This window comes from Carlito syrichta, unplaced genomic scaffold (assembly GCF_000164805.1).
Source record: "Carlito syrichta isolate Samal-C Ts95f unplaced genomic scaffold, Tarsius_syrichta-2.0.1 Scaffold314870, whole genome shotgun sequence".
Lineage (NCBI taxonomy): Eukaryota > Metazoa > Chordata > Mammalia > Primates > Tarsiidae > Carlito > Carlito syrichta.
The window spans coordinates 742,988-764,367 of NW_007258966.1; the positions used below are offsets into that span (position 1 = coordinate 742,988).

At 39.6% G+C, this 21,380-nt stretch overlaps 1 long non-coding RNA gene across 1 annotated transcript in view; it reads right to left on the reverse strand.

The window, feature by feature from the left end:
* Positions 1-13,397: 13,397 nt before the first annotated feature.
* The window catches only part of LOC110594369, a 13,776-nt gene continuing 5,793 nt past the window's right edge, over positions 13,398-21,380 (reverse strand). Inside the window, exons 2-3 of the long non-coding RNA XR_002481221.1 lie at positions 14,342-14,519; positions 13,398-13,468 (exon numbers count right to left, since the gene is read on the reverse strand). This is a non-coding gene — a long non-coding RNA (uncharacterized LOC110594369). The remainder of the gene's footprint in view (positions 13,469-14,341; positions 14,520-21,380) is intronic.

Below are 21,380 nucleotides of genomic sequence, written 5' to 3' on the forward strand. Positions count from 1 at the left end.
GTATAGGAGGAGGGGCTACCCTGTCATAGGACAAACCATTAAGGTGGGAGTGAGATATTTTTGACTTGATTATAAGTGCTACATTTTATTGGTCCTAAGTCTTTTCTGACCACTTCTATTTCTTCCTAATTTCAACTGCCTTTAATCGTGTGGTGAGTTTCCTTACATCCCAGGAAGGGACAGGGGCTGTCCTCATACACTATCTCACACCCCTGTAGTCTCTGGAAATTGGAACAGTCCCAGAGTAAAAGCCTGGGGGTTGGCCCGAGGCTTCCTTTCCTTTAGAGCCCTGAGACAGAGAGAGACCTTTGTCTCTTGCTGTGCCTGGTAGGTGGGCTTAGTGGGCTTGTACTTCCTCCGGCCCCTGGCTAAAGAGGCGAAGCTTGATGGGAGAGGTCCTAGGGCAGAAAAAGTCGGTCTGGTCAGAGGGGGAGGGGGAAGAAGAAGGGGAGGTGGATGGGAGGAGACTGGTGGGGGAGGAGCTAAAAGGGAGGGGTGGAGACTACTGGTTGATCCCTTCTCCTAGGGCCAGGGAAGCTGCTAAGGCCCTGGGCCATCATGGCCTTGAATCCTGATGACTCCTGCGGTGGGTTCCAGCATGGCAAGGTGGCAGCCTTCATCAACGAGAAAATGGCTGGGCACACGAAAGGCCCTGAGTTCTACCTAGAGAATATGTCCCTGTCCTGGGAGGAAATAGAAGGCAAGCTCATGGCCATCCTGGATGACAGTGAGGTGCCCAGTGAGGCCAAGGAGGCCTGCGCCTGGGGCAGCCTGGCCCTGGGCGTGCGCTTCGCCCACAGGCAGGGGCAGGTACAAGGGCACAGGGTGCAGTGGCTGCACGACTTCGCCAAATTGCACAAGTCGGCCGCACAGACTTTGGCCTCAGACTTGAAGAAGCTCAAGGAGGAGAAGGAGATGGAGCGCAAGGAGGCGGCCTTCCGGCTGCAGCTGACCCAGACCAAACTTGCGGAGGTGCAGAGAGAGAGGGACCTGCTTAGGTGGAAGCTTTTGCGTGCAGTAAGATTACCAGCCTCACCCCGCCCCACCCCCAGCTCTTCTGCCCTGTCTCCCGCCCCACCTAGTCTCCCCGCCCTACCTCCAGAGCCCACATCTCAACCCTGCCCACTCTCTTTAGGAGCTGGCATCTTCATCTTCCTGGCAGCAGGGTCAGGCCGCAGGGGGGCCTGGTCTGGCCACTGCCGGAGGAACTTGGACAGGAAGAGCAGGTGAGAAGGAAGAGGAGGCAGCAGCAACGGTTGCTTGTGCTGCTGGAAGAAGAGGAGGAGCAGAAGAACAGAGGGATATGAAGGCGGGGCCTGCTCCCACAGAGATCGCACTGGATCTGGATAGAGGCCTACAGCAGTTTTTTGGAGCTATGGATAAGAAAAATTACATCTCTGGGGGGCAGAGGGAGGGATACCTCAGGTCAGTGAAAACAGACACATTTGATTTCTCCGGGACCCCGAAGCCCTGGGTCACAGCCTCACCGGAACCCCTTGCTATCCAGCTCCCTGCGTCATTCACATATTCATACTCATGCCCTTTGTCCTCCTCCCCAGCCATATCCACTCTATCCCCACCAGCAGCAACCGTCACAGTACCAGATCCATCTCAAGTGCCTTCCTACTGGGGTGCCTCTGATAGCGTGTGGTCTGATACAGGATCCCAGGGAGCAAACCCTCAAGAACTTCAAGGAGACCGGAGAGACTTCGAACCCCATCAGCAGAGAAGACTTCCAATATATCGCAGGCCAGGGGACTGGGACTGCCCTTGGTGTAAAGCTGTGAATTTTTCAAGGAGGGAAATTTGCTTCCGCTGTGGGAGGGGAATCTGGCTGCAAAGCCCTCAATGAATTCAGAGATGTGAAATAGAACAAAAACATATCCTGAGGGGAAATCAATTTTCACTAGGGGTGGGGGAAGAGGTAGGAAGGAAGCTGGGTGGAGTAGGGGAAAGGAGATTAAGTGGGCAGATGGGGTAAGGGGAATGGGAGGGAGATGCAGTGGGAGGTGGGGAGGGTGTAGATGGTAGAGAGACATATTTTGATGACCTCTTTGTATTCCAGAGCATTAGCATTCAACACCCCAGAACTTCTTCAACCTATCTTTCTGTGTTTGCCTCTCTCTCTCCATCCTAGTATCTGGTAAACCTGGGCGGTCATGTATATAACACCTCACCCTTTCCCCTACCTAGGCTTTAGATGATTGGAGCAGGAGTGGACATTTGACCTGTCCTGAGCCAAAATGATTCTCACACTAGAGAATCTGAACAGAGAGACAAATTCCATAGTCAGGATGGTGTTGGGCAATGAAGTAGTGGGTCACTTGGGAGCTGGGGCCAAGCTCAGAGCCATGGACACCAAGGCCACAGATGAGGCCTGGCCCTGGTTGTGTGGGGAACAGAACTGGGTGCTTTATAGAGGCAAGTGTCTTTTAGAGGACAGCAGTATGAGGTTCCAGAGAGCAGTCAGACACAAAGAAACAGAGCTCATTCTGTGAATTGAGAGATGGAGAGAGTAGTGGTGGCCTAACCACTTTTCACTACCTGCAACTGTACTATGTGAAAATATGCTTTACACAGATCCCCTTTTCTTTAGATAACTTGAGTAGGTTCCTGTTCTGGGCAACCAGATTATTTTCAAGTCAGAAACTGGCACCAGGAGAGCAGCTGCAAATAATGGACTATCAAAGAAAATGTTGGAACTGGATGGGGAGTTGCTTCAGGGTGTGGAGAATAGTGGGAATTTCTGCATCCCAAGAGTTTTCAAGAATGAACTGGATGAGCTTATTCATGGTCTGAGGGAATTACATCATGAGAAATGATCGAAGCAAGCCTGGGGTTAACCTCAGGTTCATGCTGACCCAAATCAACAGAACAGATATTTGCTATTCCAAGGGCTACATTAAAGGATGCCAGCATCACCTATGGGCAAGGTCTGCTATGACTATACAACCCCATGGCAGGATAATATTCCCCAGTTGCCAATGGGAAGAACATGGAACAGACATCCGAACAGGGAACTCCTGCCACTACCAAGAAGGTAAGTAGGAACTGATGGCTCTCAGGGGTTTCCTGGTATTGACCACTGACCAAAGCATGGTGCCATCTTGAGTTTCTCTCCCCCAGCCCACCACCATGATAAATATGAGAGGAGAATGTGGTTACAAAGCTCTCAGTGATTTTTTTTTAAATGTGAAATAGTACAAAAACATACCCCAATGGAAAATCAGCTTTCAGAGGGAAGGAGTAGGTAGTAAAGGATGGGAGTGGGTGGGGTAAGAGGGTAGGTACAGATTAGTAATTCTCTCCCTCTGACTTTTCACCCTCTTTTGACAGAGGCTAATATATGGTTTAGCCTACCGGTTAAAGGATGGAAAGGAGTTACACCTGGACCTGACTGAGATGCCACTGGAGGAGCCCCAGAAATCACCCAGGGTCTGTGGACCCGAAGACTGAGAAGCTGTTGTGGCCCTGGGACATCTTTGCAGAAGCTAGATGTGACTTTTGGGTTGTCTCTTTGTTGAGTATGGACAAGTATCATCAGGACTGGAGACCAGATCCCTTGCCTGCACTTTTCAGAAATGTCTTTGGGTGTATTTATAACCCTCTAGGACAGGGTTTCGTAATTTGGTACGCTTGACATTTGGGGTTGGATAATTCTTTTTTACAGGGGGCTGTCCAGAATATTGTATGATGTTTAAGAGAATCCCTAGCTTCTACCCACTAGATGCCAGGAACATCCACCCTCCCATACCTCCAGTTGTGACAAGGAAAAATATCTGTAAATATTGCCACATGCCCACTAGAGAGCAGAATCATTCATGGTTGGAAACCATGAAGCCACTGAAGTACTTAGGGGCAGTGAGAACAAGGGAAGGAGCAAGAGAGAAAAAGGTCATGGAGGCTGAGAGGCCCTCTAAGATAGGAGCTGAAAAGTACCCACTGGGTCTGGATTTTCTTTGGATCTTTGAGCAGATCTAGGGGAGTGGCGGGAACATAAGCCATACTGCAGGATCGAGGAGTGAGAAGGATGAAGTGGAATCAGTGAGGAGAGTCTCCTTTTCAAGGACTCCTGGCTATGAAGAGTAAAGTAGGATATACTGTTGAGAAAGGATTCTTTTGAATATGGGAGACATGAACTATGAAGAAGGAGATAGCAGAAGAAAGCTCGAAAATCCAAGAGCTATGTGAAAAATACATGGTAGATTCTGCATACTATATTGGAGTATTGGAGGCGTGGCCACTGTATTTTAAATGAAAAAAAAACATATGACAGGTTTACTTTTTTGTAAAAGCCCAAAAAGTTCTGTGAGTGTGTATATGAATGCTATATATTTATAGATGCATGTTAGAGTAAGCATAGAAAAAGGCCTGGAAAGACATTTTGCAAGCAAAGTATTACCCAGGGAGGGTAGACTCAGGGTCAGGGGATAGGAAGCAGTAGGTTATAGGAGTATAGGGTGGAATGGGATATGGGGCAACTGGGCAGAGGACTTTTATTTCTTTGTACATTTCTGTGTGATAAAACAATCAAATGTTCACAAGGCTACAAAAAAATAAAAGGAAGCGAATTGGCTGGCTTGGAAGGGCCCTCTTTTTCCCCTGTGGGACAGGAGGGGAGGAGAAGAGCAGATACTGATCTGTGTGGCAAAGGGGTGGGAAAACAAGGGGGCTCCTGCTTATGTGTGTGTGTGTGAGATTAAGACAGATAAAGCACCTGAGACTGAGTGAGGATGGAAGGGTGGGGGGAGGATTTTGGGGGTACTTTGGGGGAATAAGTGGAGGGTAAAGGTGGGGAATGAAGAGAGAAAAGACCATCAAGCTGCATGGAGGAGGACAGGATCCAACTGAAAGAAAACTAAAGGAGAAAACAGAGGAAAAGGAAAGGGGGTAGATTTAGGAGGGGCCCCAGACACAAATCTCTCAGGTGCTACAACCTGCCACCCACTCATCACAGCAGAACAGCACATACAAAGGGGGGACAAGGGAGTAGGAGTGGACAGAGGTTTATGCCTCTTTTCTTCCCCTTCTAGGCCTGTAGCTAGCATATCTTACTGCTCCACTGTGGAAAAGCTGAACACTAGCTATACTTTGTTTTCAGGTCCATTAAGCTAGGAGTACAATTTCTAGCAACCCAGTTTTTATCTACAAATACCTGTGTTTAAAGCAAAGTTCAACTTACTTCAGGTCTTTGATTTTACAATATGGATTACGCAGTGCTTGGCACAGTAAGTATAGCCGAGACATTGACAAATCGTGCAGCTGAAAAGACCTAAGAAAGATGAGAAAACAAAAATAACCTAAAACAAACCTTAAGTGAAAGGCTTATTTTGGTTTTTGTTACCGTGCTAGTACTAATTTACCACTTCCATAAACCTTAAGAGGTAAATTACCCCATTTTGCAGATAAGGAAATTGAGGCACAATAAGTAATTTTCTCTAAGTCACATAGGTAGACATAAAACTGAGGTCATCACTTGGATCTGACTACGAAGCCATGTTGCTATGTGCCAGGCACCAAGGTAAGCACTTTATTTTCACAAATTATTTTATCTGACCTGTAAGTCAGTGACAGGTATTGTAATCACCATTTTGCAGATGTTCTGAGAGGTCAAATGACTTGCCCAAGGTAATTTTACAATATAACATTCTTGGTTGACTGTACTAATAAGAATTAATGACAATAATTGAAAACCAGGAAAGTTCAATAGTAAACTCTCACTTAGTCAACATACTTGGGGAAGGAGTATTTTGGATTAAATTTTTTTAATGAGTTTCAGCCCTCTGATAAAGACAATAAGGATTGGGGCTGGGGACCCCATCCAAAGCTAATTTTCTAGAGATCCAGAATGAATCAGAAATTCCTTTTTGTTTCCATCAGTATTTCAACTTTCTCAAATGTATTACTCTATTATTTTACATATATTTAGGATATACAGCTGGAATGAAGCTGTATAAATTGGAAAAGACCTTGTATCCAAGGTCTTTCATAATTCTGAATTCATTTAACCTCCCCTACCCTTTCCCCCTCCCCCTCTAGTTCCAAACACAAACTCTTGCTATGCCTTCCTCCCCCTGCTCACTTCCCTCAAATACACATATCCCATGCTTATTTCCACCTATATGCTATTGCTCACAAAGAAAATATAACTATAAGAGTTAAGACTTAGGATAATACTCCTCAAGTAGAGCTTTCTGCTCACACCGCTCTCCTTAAGGTCCTCTGTCCTTCAGCAAAACTAAAAGAGAAGTATTGTCCATTTGAACTCAGATATTGAGAACAGACTTAACAGCATTTTCTAGATAACACAGGCATAAGTCTTTGCTGCCTTAGTCAATAAGTCAGTAGAACTGTATTTTACAGTATACAGAATCCATATTTAAAAATGGTTTACCTAAGCCACTGTGAAGTTTAGATATTAACCCTCTGTAAAGTTGCAAGGTCTGGTGGAAAGAGCCCAGGCTTTACAGCAAGATACACAGGAGTATTGCTCCATCCTCAACTAACCTGAAGCTCTTTGAGGTCTCAGTGATGAAGTATGGGCAGTAACAATAAGGACAGTAAAGGACAGTAACAATCCAATGTTAGGTTTCCACCCTTTTCCAGAATAGTCATCTATACCAAAATAGAATCCTCTATTATAATCTTGATGATCTTACATGCTCATAACGCTATAATGATAAAGTGCATCCAAAGAGCGACAATGAATACTAATAAACACACACACGCACACATGCGCGTGCACACACACGCGCACGTACACACACACACACACACACACACACACACAGTGCTAACACAATGCCTGGTACATAGTACTCAATAAATCCTTCTTGTATCAATTGACATAAAATAAGGAAAGGTAAGATGATTACTTTTATTTTATTTTTTGGAAATCCTAGAAATGATCATGTGCCTGGATACATAAAAATTAAAAGTAGGTGTATTGTCTGTGAAGGCCAATAACTGGAGAAAAGACATGTATATACTCACTGATTAAGTGTCAAGGCTGGCGGCATGAATGCTGAGGCTCGCTCTTCCTCCTCAAATCCAAGTAGATGCTGACATTTCAGAGACATTGACAAGTAATTGTGACTGCTTTTTACACAGAAGGACATAGCCAGAATGTCCATTTTTGTGTAGGTAGGTTGCAGCAGTATAATTGACTGTAAATCATCAATTATCCTTTTTGCATATTCTTCTTCTTGAATCTCATACAAACAGTGAAACAAGTCCATTGGCTCAATCTGTAACCTGGAAGATTTATCCTTTATTTCTTTCTCAGTCCACTTCAGTAACTCCTCTCGAAGTCCTGGAGAAACTTTTCTTCCAAAAGTAGTTTCCACAGCTTTTCCTTTTCCTCTGTGTAAGAGGCCAAATAAGAATTGTATCATTAGTGATGAAAAGCCTTTTCCATATTGTTGGAATATTTCTTGCCACATTTTCCCCCCTTGATCAAAAAACATCCAGCTGTTGTCATTCTTCAGGACATAGAACACAGCAGTCAAGAACTCTTGGAAACTGAAGTGAAGGAAAGTGTAGACAAGACCTCCATCAGCTTTTTTCAAAAAGTGATTGAGGAAAGCGCAGTTGGTATCATACACTCCTATCCCATGTCTTCTGAGGTCACTGACTGCAAACAGAACCTGATGGTTCTGCAGTCCCTCTGCAGCCAAAGAGCAAAGGCCCCACAGGCAACTTTGTCCTTTCCATATTGAGATACCTGTAAGGGTTTTGAGGCACTTGGAAAAGTAGAACAGATACACATCAGTCATGGTCTGAAGTGACCTCAAAAGAGTCCTGTCGCCATCTCCTTGTGACTGCAGGACACTGCATATCATCCAGGAAACGATGGGAAGAGAAGACATAATGCTAAGGCCCTCATTTTCTTGCAGACCATAAAAGACTTTCATTGCTGCATTAACACCTGAAAACTGACTCAAGAAATATGCTCTCTTTTCAGCATCTGTAAACCATAAGATCTCTACCTGGATAGGTTGTTTTAACAGAGAATGGAGCTTCTTCATGGATGTAGGCCGGGCAGTTATCAGGAGAGAAGATTCAGGGAACAGCTCTTTCCTCACAAAACTGCACAAGAGAGTATCTACTGGCTTCCTCTCCTTAGGGTGAGCCCTAAGATCCTCTTCGTGGTCACCCACAGGGTACTGTAGTTCAGGAAATCCATCAAGAATGAACAGAAGCTTTTCTGGATATAAGAGAATAATGTCCAAGACTGGTCCATTTATATCTTGAAAAGTATTAGTGATCAGGTCAGCAGCACTAAGATTAGCAATATGGCTTATTTCTCTGCAGTTGATGTAGATGAGATAGTCAAACCTGCCTGGAGTAACCATTCCTGCTGCCCAGTCAAACATGAACTTGTGCACTACAGCCGTTTTCCCAATCCCAGCACATCCCTGAAGCACTACAGTTCGAGATGAGCTGGAGCCCTCTTCATCAGGATCAAATACATGTTCCATCTCAATAAAATGATCTTGTTGCGGAATTCCACATGGTGTCTTTTCTGATATACCATGTTCTTCTATAAGAAGCAGCCGTGATTCTATATGTTTGCCATGGTAATAACATTTATCAACTCCTATCTTTAGGTATTTTTCTTTTAGATGTTTTCTGAATACTTCCCGGTAATCTAATGTAGTGACAGCAAATTAGTAATCACAGAATCCTAGACAACAATACAAACAACAACTCTAATACCAGCATCATCATCATTTCCACTTAGATGTTGTAAAGCCTCCTCCTTTAGACTTTGCATGTCTAAACTCGAACTCTTGATTTCTAAACTCTTCAGCCTCCCAAAACAACCCTCCCCAGGCAACTCATCTCAGTTAAATGCTGCTGTCCAACTGCTCAGAAAAATATAAGGATAATTATTTTGTTTATTCCTTCAATCCTCTATATCCAATCAACAGCAAGGCCTATTATTTATACCTCCAAAATAAGCCTCAGATTCATTTATCACTATATCCTCAAATACCACCCAAGTCCAAGGCACTATCAGTTCTTTCCTGGACAGCTGAAATAGCCTCCTACTTATCTACTACCCTTCCCTATCTACTAGCTCCTCTCCTATAGCAGCCAAAGCAATCTTCCACAAATATCAGTTAGATCATGTCACTGCCCTACCCCAAATCCTTCAAGAGCTTTTCATTGCACTTGGTATAAAATCTAAAATCTTTACCTCATCCCACAAGGTGTTCCTTGATCTGGGCACTACCTACCTTCCCTCCCCAGCCTCATTTTCTATCATTCTCCTTCTCACTCCCTACACTAATGCCACACTGGGCTATTTTCAGGTTGTCAAAAAATGCCATGCTCTCTCCTACTTAAAGGCTTTTTCAGTAATTATTCTCACTGCCTGGTACACTCTTCCTTCTGCTTTTCCCGTGGAGAGCTCCTTATCCTTTCAGCTCAACTTAAATATTACTTCCTAGAACAGGATTTGCCTGACCACCCAATTTAAAGCAAATCTTCTCAATTATTCTCTTTTCCAGCACCCTTTTTTTCCCTTAATAGAACTTATCACAATTTTATAACTGTCTTGTTTATTTGTTTACTTATTCACAGTTTGTCTTTTCTACTATTCAATAATCTACATAAAGACAGGGGCCTTATCTATCTTCTTCACCATAGTACCCTGAGCACCTAGCACCGTGCCCAGCAAATAGTAGACGCTCAGTATTTATTGAATATGGCTATAAATGCTTTTGAGTTAAAAAACAAGCCCCTTATTAATGCCTCTTCTATTCCAAATACTGAACTAGACTCTTTACATATATTTCTGGTTTACTTATCACAATAATCTCTTGAAGTAGGTATTATCAACATTTGATAGTTGAGGAAATTGAAACTTATAACCAGGGAGTGAGTGCGCAATTTGTGCAGTCACACAGGTTTCCTTAGGACCTATGTATAATGCTCTGCTACTGCTATTGCTTGAAATTCTTAATATTTGAACAAGGGGTCTTACATGTCCATCTTGCAGGGCACACTGCAATTATGTAGCCAGTGCTGCTTATAGAATTAGGCAACTTGTCCAATGCTAATAAGCAGTAGAGCCTTAATTTAGATTCAAGTTTGTCTGAGATTTTTATGCTTAAACACTATACTAAGTAGTTTTTCACGTTCTATAACCAGAAAATATAACCCAAGGAGTCAGTCATCAAGTTCAAACATCTGTTAAATGAATGTCTAAGCCAGCATTTTCCAAATCAGTGTTCCTTAGAGCACTATTCTGTAAGATAATAATAGGAGAGCTATGAAAAAGGTCTTCTAGTCTCTTAGTTTCTAAATGCATATTAACATATGAAAGGGCCCTAAATTAGCATTGGAAAGGTTTTTAAAACTCTCCTACAGTTAAAAAAAAAAGGCTGTTTAGCTTTGTGTAATGCAACATTTTCTAGTTTTTAAATGACTATGGAACCCTTTTCTAACAGCCAAATTAATAATTCCTGGAAAATTGCTTGTAGAACTCAGTTTGGAGAATGCTGATCTAGATAAGGACTAGCAAACATCTTTCGTAAAACTTAGGTTTTTCAGTCTCTGTGGCACTTACTCAACTCTGCCATCTACGTGTGAAAGTAGCCATAGACAATATGTAAATGAATAGCTATGTTCCAATAAAGCTTTATTTACAAAAATAGACAACTGGCTGGATTTGACCACTAACTAAAGTTTTGCTGGCACTGACCTAGATAGTTCAAGAGGACTGGTCTTTTGTAGGCATAAAAGTTTCTGCACCTGAGGCTGGGCATGGTAGCTCATGCCTGTAATGCCAGCACTTTGGGAGGTGGAGGAGAGAGGACTGCCTGAGCCCAGGGGTTCAGGACCAGCCTGGGCAACATGGCAAGACTTTGTCTCAAAAAATTAGCTGGGCATGGTGGCACGCACCTGTAGTTCCAGCTACTTGGAAGGCTGAGGCAGAAGGATCACCTGAGCCCAGCAGGTCGAGGCTGTGGTGGCTGTGAGTGTGCCACTACACTCCAGCCTGGGAAACAGAGTGAGACTACAACTCAAAAAAAAACCCCCAACTTTCTACATCTGGCTCTTGACCACCACCATTAGTGGTCTTCCCAGTATTTGAATAACTATTTGAATATATTACATATAATATGAACAGGGAGGACCCCAAACCCCCAGAATTATCTTTTTGGAGGGCAGGTCCCTTGTAGTACACTTGGAATTTGTTTTTCAGGATCAAACCGTCAACCAAAGTTTTTATCTGGAAGTTTTGAGAAGGTTGTGCCACAATTTGTGGAAGAAACATCACAAGTTGTGGCAAACAGATAATTAGTTCTTCCACCATGACAATGCACCTGCCTACACCGTGCTGAATGTTCAGCAGTTTTTTACCAAAAATGTCATGACCCCCGTGCCTCACCCTCCCAATAAAGTGGATCTCAGCCCACACTCAGGGCGAAACGTTTGCCAATGTGGAATAGGTGAAACAAAAAATGGCAGAAGCACTAGAATGTATCAAAATTCACAAGTTCAAAAACAGTTTTGAGCAGTGGAAAAAGCATCTTGATAGGTATATTGCATCAAATGGAGAGTACTTTGAAGGTGACTAAAGTTTAAGCATGTAAGAATAAATACACAATTATTTATAAATAAATTCTGGCTTTTGGGGGGGTCCTCCTCATAGAAGTCCTATATCTCATGACAGTTTGGGGCTTCATAGATATTGGGGGAAAAAATGAGTGATTGTTGCCCAAGTGAATAGGGGGTGAGTAGCTGGGTTCATGGGAGACACTACTCCCAAAACAGAAAAAGACAGTAAAATAGAAAAGACATCTACCTGTAAGCTCCTTCCATGAAAATGAAGCCAGAGAACTTGGAGCAACTGTGAAAGGGAAGAGTTGGGGTTAGGAGTAGCACAAACACAACTTTATACCAAAACCTGAAATTACAGAAATTTAGCCATTCATGCTGTTCCCAAAACAGAAACACAATTTAAAAAGTAAGTAATCAGCCGGGCTCGGTGGCTCAGCCTGTAATCCTGTGCCTTTGGGAGGCTGAGGTGAGTGGATTGCCTGAGTTCGCGGTCCGAGAGCCGCCTGGGCAGCGAGACCTCATCTCTACAATAAATAAAAAAATCAGCCGGGCGTGCTAGTGCGCGCCTGTAGTTCCAGCTACTTGGAAGGCTGAGGCGGAAGGATCGCCGGAGCCCAGCAGGGCGAGGCTGTGGTGGCCGGGAGCAGCCACGCACTCCAGTCTGGGCGACCGAGTGAAACTCAAACTCAAAAAAAAAAAAAGTAAGTAGTCTCACACCCTTTCCAACTTACCCACAAAGGTATTTTACAACATAAAGTAAAATAACTTCTCTTACACATATATTTAGGGTGTGGACATTTTAATTTATATCATCAGTAAGAAAAATTTGGGGCATGAACTTAAAGATGCATACATTTTTCACAAGTTCTGAGGGTTAGAAAAAAATAAAATTCACGGGTTCTGAGAGCTAGGAAAAAAATTTTAAAAGAAGATGCACACATTATTTGAAGTGACAGCTTTCTGGTATTTTGCCTTCCATTGAATATTAGCCTACTGCTTCTGCTGAGGTTTCTCTTGAGCCTTACTTATTAATGGAAAAGAATAAGAAGAATAAGGCATTGCTGAATATTACTTTGACAGATACATGCAATGACCTACATTCAAATGCATACACACACACTCAATCCAGATTCTTGCACATATAGGTTATATAAATAAAAATACACAAGCTCACACAACTTCACATTGCTATGTTTTTTGTTTTTGTTTTTTTTTTTACTATGTGCACACCTTTAACAACAAAAGTGAGGCCTATGGTTGGGGAAAAGGTGTGACTAGATAGGAGGTGCTAACAGGTGAATGGGAGGAAGCAGGATCTGGAAAGACGGACATTAGAATGTCACAGAAATGGACAGGCAAGTAAGTGGTCTATTGAGGATAACCGGTTTCCATTATCCACAACTAAACATTCCTTGGAGTTTAGGTATCAACCACAAGGGAAAGGACTCCAGTGATTTTCACTCTTTGCTCTTTTGTGCTTTTATGAAACGCTGTGGTTACATCAAAAGGAGAAACATAGAGTATTTTATGATTATAAATGTTTGGGGAATTATGGAAAACAACAGAAACCACAGTTACCTCTTTTCCTTTCTGTATTATTATTCCTCATTTTGGGCAATGCAAAAAATTGTGGAGACAGTTTCAAGTGATTAATGAGTAAATACCGTATTTATGTAATATACTAATATATACACACATATACACATCCAATTAATTTTAAAGATTGAGAAGAATCCCAAAGGCTATGAGGAGAAGAAGTAGAAGAAAGAGAATAAACAGGTTTATCTAGAATACACCCTCTCTTGCTTCATTCAGTTACTTACCTTTCTCTTTAGACAATAAACTCCAGGTACAAGCAGGTTCCATATCTTTTCTTTTCTTCTGACTGTTCATCCTGGAAAATCAAGAAGACTGTAATCTATAACAGAAATGATGACTACAAGACCTAGTGGAAGCTCAGAATAAAAAAATAGCACAAGAAAGACTCCTCACTCAAAGCATTACAGAGTTGGGGAAGAGAGAAGGCCCAATAACCAAGTAGATAGCTAGGATGGGACTGGGAAGAATCATATGAAGACAGACCAAAACTCAGTCTTCAACTTGAAGACAAAAAAAAAAAAAACTAAAAGAGTATAGAACATCTAAAAAGTTTTGAAGGGTACAAATATGGGGAATGTCAAATTGGGCTCTTATTTGTGTTACTAAGGGATGCATAGGATTTAGGTAGGATACCGCTAATGCTTGGGGGTCAAGAAAAGTAAGAATGACTATGTCCTTCCACAGCAATTTATGGTGCTATCAATAAAGGGAGAATTCTGCTGGGCATGGAGGCTCAAGCCTGTAATCCCAGCACTTTGAGAAGCCGAGGTGAGATGATTGCCTGAGCTCAGGGGTTCGAGACCAGCCTGGGCAACTTGGTAAGACCTCGTCTCTATAATAAATCAAAAAATAAGCCAGGCGTGGTAGCACGTGTCTTTAAAATGGTTCAGGGAATGGTAGACCAGATTTCTTTCCAAGTTTAACATTGTAAGATCAGTGGTTCTCAACCCTAGGTGCACATTAGATTGTCTTCACATCATCCTCCAGAACTTTTTATCTTCCTTGAGATATTACTTATCGCTTTCTAATATACTTGATAATTGACTTATGAATTATGCTTATTCCTTGTCAGTCTTTCCCACCTAAACTGAATTATTGACTCAAACTCTCAGTCTTTGCCATGAAATTCGCAATTTCACACACAAAAGTGTAGAGCTTATTTTCTCACCTCTTGTTTTTGAGTTCAGTTGTGAGACTTGCTTTGACTAACGGAGTATACTCAGAGTTGAACATGTCACCTCTTGTGATTCTGTCACTTTTAGGAGAGGAGTCACAGAGAAACAAGCCCTAGCTAGTCCATTGGTCCAACAAGGATGAGAAATACATGGAGAGAGCCATCCACAGTCCTGCAGCAAGAAAAGTAGAACCATTCCAGCCTGAATATAGTTGCACAACAGAATACTCTAATCATTGAGTCCCAGTTAGTCTCTAGATCTATGAGAATGAATGCTTAATAAGTGCTTGATTTTTCATGCCATGGAAATTTTGTGATTGTTATTAGGCATCACTGGCAATAGCTAACTGATACATCTTGCTAGAATGTAAATGCCTAGAAAGTGCTTGGCACAGATTAGACATTAAATATTTATTAAATAAACAATGCAAATAGAAGCTTTAAAAAAATTCCTGACTTATCTGCATTCTTATTCCTGAGAAAGCAAAAACTTTGATGAGGAGACTCAGACTGATTTTTTAAAAAGCTCCCCAGGTGATTCTAGTACAAAGCTAGGGAAGAGAGCCACTGCTATAAGATTTGGTTATTTTTGATAGAGGAAATAGTGTATTCATGAAGCATGTAGGCTTTAGGATCAAACAAATCTGTTCAAACCCTGACTCTACTTACTGACTGTGTGACAACCATGACTTTAACATTTCCAACCCTTAGATTCTTCATATACTAAGCAGGAATAACAATAGAGATATCCTTATGAGGTTATTATAAGGATTAAATGAGATAATGCATATAAAATATTCAGCACACTACATAGTACACAGTAGGGGCTCAATAATTCTAAACTATAGCTAATGTTTTTGTTGCTGTATCATTTTATATGAAGTAGAAATGTCTTTTAATTCACATAGACCTTACATACGTCCCATTTCTTTCTAGCAACATGTCCTTGAGTAAATTACTTAAACTCTGAGGCTTCAGTAAACTCAACTATAAAATATGGTTGATAATAATACCTATCTCATTAATTTGTTGTAAAGATTAAACACAATGACATTCATAAAACACTTATCACAAAGCTAGGTGCAATATAAATAACTGTTAGAGAAAAAATAAAATAGCATTTATTATAACACCAGCAGAAAGATGTCACATTCTATTAAAATATCCACACTACAATTTCATTCTTAGGAAATGGAATGTTCCCAGCACGGTATTATATTACCACATCCTGGAGTTGTTTCTAATCTATAGAAATATCACTGTCCTCCCTAAAACAGGAAAAATCTCCAGTTGTGACTTACTCCAGTAAGAGCTCCTGCCCTTGGGCAACAGAGCTGGAGAACTGGACAGGTGCGTGGCCTCCCACTCTCTTTCTGGTCAATCTAAATAAACTATATCCCTAATTTCAGTTATTCTTATGACTCCTAATTGTTTATTCCAGTTAACCCTCTTCTCTGAGATCTAGACCTATTTATCTAACTTGGATGTTGATACTTTTTTTTTTTTGCTTCATTTAGCAGCTATTATTTGGTTTGTCCAGCATTCTTTCACTGACCTTTGTTCTGATGAGAAATTCCATCCCACTTAGTGGAATATTCAGATTTTCTATCCTTGAATTTTTCAACCTAATATGAGAATACAGGCTATGAGTTTCTGCTACCAAAATACCTCAAGCTCAGTTGGCTCCTGACCTTCTTGAGGACTTGCTTTTCAGCATTTCAGTTAGGATTTGAGTAACTCCAAAATCCTTCCAAATATCCCTATTTTTTGCTTAAGTTATGCTAAATCAATTTATGTTGCCTGCAACTAAAGAATTCTGATATCAAAATTATATAACAGAGTTACAGTCAACATATCTTTAGGGGAATTATGGGGGGTATTTTATAATTGGTTATCAGTCCAAGCTAGAGTAAAGTTTGTGAGATGGTCCAAATTCTAGGATGGGAAAGTAGTATCCACTGTACTAGGGTCTCCACTAAAACATATGTAATCTTTATAAAAAGTACTAAAAGGTGCCCTCTCCAAGAAGACAAATCATACTAAGATGTCTCCTCTGGGTAGGTGAGTTACAAAATGGTAAAATGGTGCTCTTTCCTCTGGGATGGAATAGTACAAAGCTAGGACACACAATTTAGAGAGCAGAGTATAGGCTAATTTCAGCTCCTATTCACACTCTTGGCCATGTATCTTTTTAGTAAACAAGCTTCACAACTTTATATGGTGACTCTACATGGGATTCATGCTGCCAGAACTGGGGGAGATAAATGTTACACGTTTTTTCAGCTTTATTGAGGTAGAACTGACACATAAAAATTGTATAAATGGAAGATGTACAACGTGATAATTTGATATACATACATACACATAGTGGAAGGAATACCACAATCATGCTAATTAACACATCCTTCACCTCACAGTTTCTATTATTTTGCAGTGAGAATACATAAGATCTACTCTCTTAGCAGATTTCAAATACAGTATTATCAGAAAGTTATTGTACTATACAATAGATCCTGAGAACTTATACATCTTATAACTGAAAATTTGTATCCTTTGACCAACATTTCTCCCACCCCCAGTCCCTGACAATCACCTTTATACTCTCTTGTTTCTATGAGTTCAACTTTTTTAGATTCCATGTACGAGTGAGATAATGCAGTATTTATCTTTCTGTCTGACTTATTTCACTTAGCAATATGTCCTTCAGGTTAATCCACATTGTTGTAAATGGCAAAATTTCCTTCTTTTTATGGCTGAATATATAATCCATTATGTACCACAATTCTTTTATTCATTCATTCATCAATGAACACTTAGGTTATTTCCATAGTTCGGCTACTGTGAATAATGCTGCAATGAACGCAGGAGTGCAGATATCTCTTCAACATACTGAGTTCAATTCCTTTGGATATATACCCAGAAGTAAGATTGCTAGATCATTTAGTAGTTCTATTTTTAATTTTTTGAGAAATCTTCATATTGTTTTCCATAATGGCTATACCATTTTCCATTACTAACAACAGTGTACCGTGGTTTCCTTTTTGCCACACCTTTTCCATCCCTTAACTCTTGTCTTTTTAAAAAATATATTTTTTAGTTGACACATTATAATTGTATGTATTTATGGGGTACAATTTGATGTCCTGATACATATCTATTTTGTATAATGATCCATACAGCTAACTTGTATTCCCAGCTTTGCTGGTGTATTAATTGCTTCATGTACTTATCATTTCTTTGTGGTGAGAACGTTCAAAAGCCTATCTTCTAATTATTTTGTAATATTCAATATTGTACTCTTAACCATAGTCACCCTACTGAGTGATAGAACACCAGGATTTATTTCTCCTATCTAATTGTAACTTTGTTCCCATTGACCAGCCTCTCCCCATTCTCTCCAACCCCTCCCCTCCCCAGATTCTGGCAACTATTGTTATACTCTGCAAATAAAATATTCATTTTCTACATGTGAGTGAGATCATGTGGTATTTGGCTTTTTTTCACTTAGTATGATGTCCTCCATGTTCTTGTATTTTTTGTAACAGTTATCCTAACAGGTATAAAAAGTAGTATCTCATGTGGTATTGATTTGCATTTGCCTGATCATTAATGATGCTGAACACATTTTCATGAATATATTTGGCCATTTTAATGCCTTCTTTGGGAAAAAAAAGTCCATTCAGGTCCTTGCCCATTTTTAAATTAAGTTTGTTGTTGTTGTTTTTTCCTCTATAAAGATTAATTCTCACCTCCAGACTCACTGTGTACTTCTAAAATTCACATATAAAATTCATCATTTTAAAGTGTTCAATTCAATGTTTTGTAGTATATACACAAAGTTTTGCAACCATCACCACTAATTCCAGAACATTTTCATCAATTTCCCCCCAAAACAGACACTCCCCATTTTCCTCTTCTCTCAGTCCCTGAAAACCACAACTCTACTTTCTGTCTCTAAGCATTTGCCTATATATTCTGGACATTTTCTATAAGTGAAATCACACAATAGGTGGTCTTTTCTGTTTTTTTTCACCCGCCATAATGTTTCCAAAGTCTATCCAGGTTGTAGCATGCATTAGTACATTGTTCTTTTCATGGCTATAATTTTTAAAAATGTAAAAGATGTGGAGCTATTAGAACCCTCACACATTGCTGGTGGGAATATAAAATTTTATATAGTGCAGACACTGTGGAAAACAGTTTGGCAGTTCCTTAATAAATTAAACATATAACCAAGCCATTCCACTCCTTGGTATATACTCAAAAGAACGTCAAACAAAAACGTATACAAGAATGTTCATAGCAGCATTATAAATAATAGCAAAAAAGTGAAAATAACCCAAATGTCCATCAACTAATGAACTAATAAACAAAATGTTATATTAACACTCAGTCATAAAGCATCATTCAGTCATAAAGAGGAAGTACTGATAATACTACATAGAGATGAACCTTCAAAGTATTATGCTAAGTAAAAGAAGCCAGAAACAAAAAGCCACATATTGTGAGATTCCATTTATATGAAGCATCCAAAATAGGTAAATCTACAGAGACAGAAAAAAGATTAGTGGTTACCAGGAGCTGAGGGAGAAGGAGAAATTGGTAGTGATTGCTAATGGGCAGGGGGTTTCTATTTAGGGTACTGAAAATATTTTGGAATTATATGGTGGTGACAGTTGCATAGTACTGTGAATATACTATCACTAAAATGTACACTTTTAAAGGGGTAAATTTTATGAAATGTGGGTAGAATAAATCAATATAAAATAAACAAAATCAATAAAAATGTAATCATAAAAGAAACTGGGTAAGCAAAAACAACCTAAATGTCCATCAATGGATAAATAGATAAACAAAATGTAATATATACATGCAATGGACTATTATTCAGCCTTAAGAAGGAAGAAAATTCTGATACATGTTGCAGCATGGATGAATCTTGAAGATACTATGATAAGTGAAATAAGCCAGACACAAAAGGACAAATATTGTGTGATTCCACTCATGAGTTTTCTAAAATAATCAAATTCATAGAGATAGAAAGTAGAACAGTGATTACTAAGGACTCGGGGAAAGTGTAATGGAGAGTAATTGTTTAGTAGTTACAGACTTACTATGGGAAATGAAGAGGTTCTGGAAATGGTTACACAGCAATGTGAATGGTTGTGTAATGGTTATACAACAATGTGAATTTATTTAATGCCAGTGAATTCTACACTTAAAAAGGTTAAAATGTAAAATTTTATGCTATGTATGTATTACCACAATAAAAACTGGGCAACATATTTGAGTACATCTTTAACAAAGGAAGATATACAAATAGTCAATAGCACATGAAAAGACACTCAATAGCACATAAAAATGACATCATTAGTCATTAGGGAAATGCAAATAAAAATTGCAATGAAGTACCACGTCACACCTACCAGAACGGCTAATCCTAAAAAGACTAACACTACCAAATGTTCATGAGGATACTGGTAGAAAAGTAAAATGGTACTAAAGTATAGCAGTTTTTCATTAAACAACACATATACCTATCTTATAAACCAGCAATTTCACTCTTTGGCATTTGCCCCCACCAAAATGAAAATATATGACCACAAAAATTATATAAGAATATTTATAGCAGCTTTATTCACAATAGCCTAAAACTAAAACACAGTCCAGGTATCCATCAACACAAGAATGTACAAGCACACTTTGATATATCCATATAATGGAGTATCACTCAGCAATAAAAAAGGAATAAAGTGCTGATACAAGCAGCAATGTGGATGAATCATTATACAGAGAGATAGGCTTTACACAAAAAGCACATATCATATAATTCCATTTTTTTGAAGTTGTAGAGTGTGCAAAATTAATCTGTCACAATCAATCAGCACAGCGACTATTTCTACTGGGGTAGTAGAGGTGAGGATTCACTGGAAAGGGCATGAGGAGCTCTCTGATATGACAGAAATGTTGTACATGATATCTTAACAGAGGTTAAGATTATGCCAGTTGTCAAAACTCATCAAATGGAACACCTGAAATTTTGTATTTCACTGTAAGTAAATTTTATCTTTAAAAAATTATAAACAAATATTGAACTCTGGTTAATAATATACAATTCTGAAGTGCATAGGAATGAACTGAAATGCATTAAAACATTTGAATGCATCAAAAATAAGATAGTTTGATAGATGAACAGATATGTGATAAAACATTAAAAATTATAGTAACTAAGTGTAGGGTATATGGGTATTCACTGAACATGTATGTTTGAAAATTATAATAATAATATACTGAGGCAAAAAAAAAAATCCCCATGGGGTGTGTTGACAGAGAAGTTCATAGCCTTAAATGCATTTATTAGAAATTTAGAAAAATTGACAATAAAAGAGCTTTCAACTTAAAAAGGGAGATCAAAGAAAAATAAAAATAATTAAGGTAAAATCAATAATTACTGAAATAGAAAACAAACAATAATAAAGCAATAGAGTACATAAAATGAAATTTCCTTTTAGTATAAAAGGAAATAAAATTATGAAACATTACTAAAGGACTTAAATATTTGTATAAATGGAGAGCCATACCATGTTTATTCATATAAAGGAGGACTAATTAATGGAAAGATGCCAATTCTCCCTAGTTAAATCTGTAAACTCAATGCAATGCCAACAAAAATGCTGATAAGATTCTGTATGGGTATGATAATCTGAATTTAAAATCCATATAAAATAGTAAATATGTAGAGTAACAAAAAATTGAAGAAAAAAGAAAGATTTTCAATACCAGATAGCAAACACATTATACAAATATAGAAATTAGAAAAAAAGTTAAAATTAAAATATAGAAATTAGAAGTGTGGCTCAGCCTGTAATCCCGCGCCTTTGGGAGGCTGAGGTGAGTGAATTGTCCGTAGGTTCGAGACCCGTCTGGGCAACTTGGCGAGCACTCATCTCTACAATAAATCAAAAAATTAGCTGGGTGGGGTAGCGCGCACCTGTAGTTCCAGCTACTTGGAAGGCTGAGGCGGAAGGATCGC